This window comes from Seriola lalandi, unplaced genomic scaffold, assembly GCF_002814215.2.
Source record: "Seriola lalandi dorsalis isolate HSWRI2012SDOR001 ecotype SW California unplaced genomic scaffold, Sedor1 jcf7180002052111, whole genome shotgun sequence".
NCBI lineage: Eukaryota > Metazoa > Chordata > Actinopteri > Carangiformes > Carangidae > Seriola > Seriola lalandi.
Genome location: NW_019522664.1, coordinates 140,917 through 143,416, shown reverse-complemented (window position 1 = coordinate 143,416; position 2,500 = coordinate 140,917). Strand labels below are relative to the sequence as shown.

At 43.6% G+C, this 2,500-nt stretch overlaps 1 protein-coding gene across 1 annotated transcript in view; it reads right to left on the bottom strand.

Moving 5' to 3' along the window:
- The window catches only part of pitpnm2 (phosphatidylinositol transfer protein, membrane-associated 2), a 45,239-nt gene extending 43,665 nt beyond the window's left edge, over positions 1-1,574 (bottom strand). Inside the window, exon 1 of the mRNA XM_087172158.1 lies at positions 1,254-1,574. The gene's annotated coding sequence lies outside the window, so the exon portion shown is untranslated. The remainder of the gene's footprint in view (positions 1-1,253) is intronic.
- Between the last annotated feature and the right edge of the window lie 926 nt (positions 1,575-2,500).

The window sequence follows — 2,500 nt, the reverse complement described above, 5'->3', positions numbered from 1 at the left end:
GCCATGAATTTTATTTTTATCATGTTCCCCAGAGGATGATCCCCTCATGTTTCCTCCAGCGGCACCAGAGCGTTTTTGGAGTGAAATATTTCCTGAACTATTTGTTGCATCGTTGTAAAACTTGTTTCTAACGTTCACGCTCCCCTGAGGACGAACTGTAACACCTTTCCCATCTAGCGCCGCCATCAGGTCTTTGGTTTAACCTGCAAAACTAATGACAACCCCCCCATCAGCTTTATGCCCTCACAGACATGTCAACAAACAGTTGGCAGACTGGAATATCAACACTAATGCGATGTCCCCACTGCACAGAAACCATGTGGTGATACTGATAGTTTAACGCGCCGAGGTGACGGCCAGGCTCATAAACGCTTCCCAGGTTTTAAGTGCGCTTCCTAGAAAGTTTTGGCTCCACTGCAGCATCGCCGTCTAAATAAAGTTAAAGGCTAAGAGAGGATCAGCTTCTTTAGTGTTTTCACCTTCACCGGCTAAGAATAGCTGCGGCTCTGGAGGTGTCAGTTTTGCTGTACAGAGCATTTGTGGCAAGGAAAGGTGGAGGGTTTATACAGTGTATAAGTAAGTAAACATGTACATTTAATGTATATAGCGCTTCATAGAAAAGGGGCCAAAAATATGTGATAATTTCAGGAAAATGTCAATAAACGCACCAAGAAAAGCAACGAGGAATAAGGCTGCAGGTTAGCATAGATGAATGTAAACAATGCACAAGTTAAATATTTAGAAAATTATGTTTTAAGAAGAAGGAAATAAACTCAACATGGTTTTTTTTGTAGGTTTAAATGAGTTTTGGTGAGAAACATGTTTATAAAAGAAAAAGAAAAAACCTTCACAGGGGACCTTTAATTATTTGTGTTTCTACTGTCACTCAGCTCATATTCCTCCATAATGTTGTGTTTAATTCACTGTACATGACGGACAATGCACAGAGGGCTGGAGGTCTGATTGTGGAACTCATTAAGGTCCCAACAACAAAAACAATCACCAATAAATCAATCGATCCATGCGCAAAGGAATAATAATGCATCACACTGACATAAATACTGGGTTGTTTGTGCAGGATTGAAGTAATTCAACTATAATAACGTCTGTGTTTCTGTTAATGACAGAAAAGGTAACAGAGCAGCCTTTTTCTCGCATTGTGCCAATTAGTGTAATGAGAGATCTGGGCGTTAATTAGCGGTGACACCGTGTTAGCAGGTCGGGGCCGTGAGCAGCCATCACCGGGGACTCACCTGCAGCTGTGTCCGCAGTCCCGGTTCTTCAGCTGGATCCCCGCGGTGAAGACAGGAAGCCTCGGAGCAACATCGCTGTCAGTGAGAGGTGTATTTTCACAGCGTTGGTGGAGGAGGAGGAGGAGGAAGAGGAGGAGGAGGAGGTGGAGGAAGAGGTGCTGGTGGTGCTGGTGGTGGAGCGCTGTCCGTCCTCTTGTCTCCCCACACGCAGCGTTCATTCCCCGGTGTGTTTCCGCCTGTCGGTGCCGCTGCTGCGGACGGATGTCACCGCTGCACCTCCATCAGTCCGACACACACATACACGCGGACGTCCTGCTTCAGCTTCGGTGTGTGTGTGTGTGTGTGTGTGTGTGTGTGTTGCCGGTGGTGATGTACCCAGGTTAGCAGTTACATCAGAAGGCAAGGGGACATCCTTCTGCGGGGGCAACGCGGGGGAAAGGCGCCCCCCAGCGGTGCACCGCCTCCTGCAGGGGTCTGAGAGATGGTTTTAATCAGGAGGTGGAGGAGGGACTCGCTTTTATTTAGTGACAACACCACAGTCAAAGTCAAAGTCCTGCACAGAGACCGGGAGGTTTACTGACCCGGAACCAGAACTTTGTACCAGAAGACTGTCTCTCCTGTTTAAAGTCAATCACATGATCACAAAGACACACAACACCAACAGAGACACAAAAAAAAAGACTGAAAACAAACAAACAACAAGATGTAACACAACCAGAGAGAGATGCAAATTGACTACAGACACAAAACAACCACAAAGTGAAGCAAAAGCAGAAATTTAAAACAACTGTAAATAAATGCAAAATGGATAAAAAAAAGAGACTTTAAACAACCAGATGCAAACTGAGTCAAAAAAGGACATAAAACAAAAACAGAAAGATGAAACCAGAGAGACACAAAACAACCACAATGAGAATCAAAATGGATTAAAAGAGACTTAAAACAAACAGCAACATCAGTGAATATTTAGTTTATCCTGATACAAAAGTTTCTCCAGGAAACTGATGTAAATGATTCATGTGTGAACAGTCAGATCAGATCAGCTTCACAGACTGTTGTACAACTCCCAGTAAAAAGGTCGATGGAAAATGAAATGGATCTTATTGTTTTATATCATTCTGACAGGATGTCGTCCAGTTACAACAGCAGGTGGTAAAACAACAGATTGTGCAGGAACGTATTAAATGTAGTAACATTAAAAAGTAAAACAGGAATCACATAAATCATCCAGAGGAAACAATTTTATC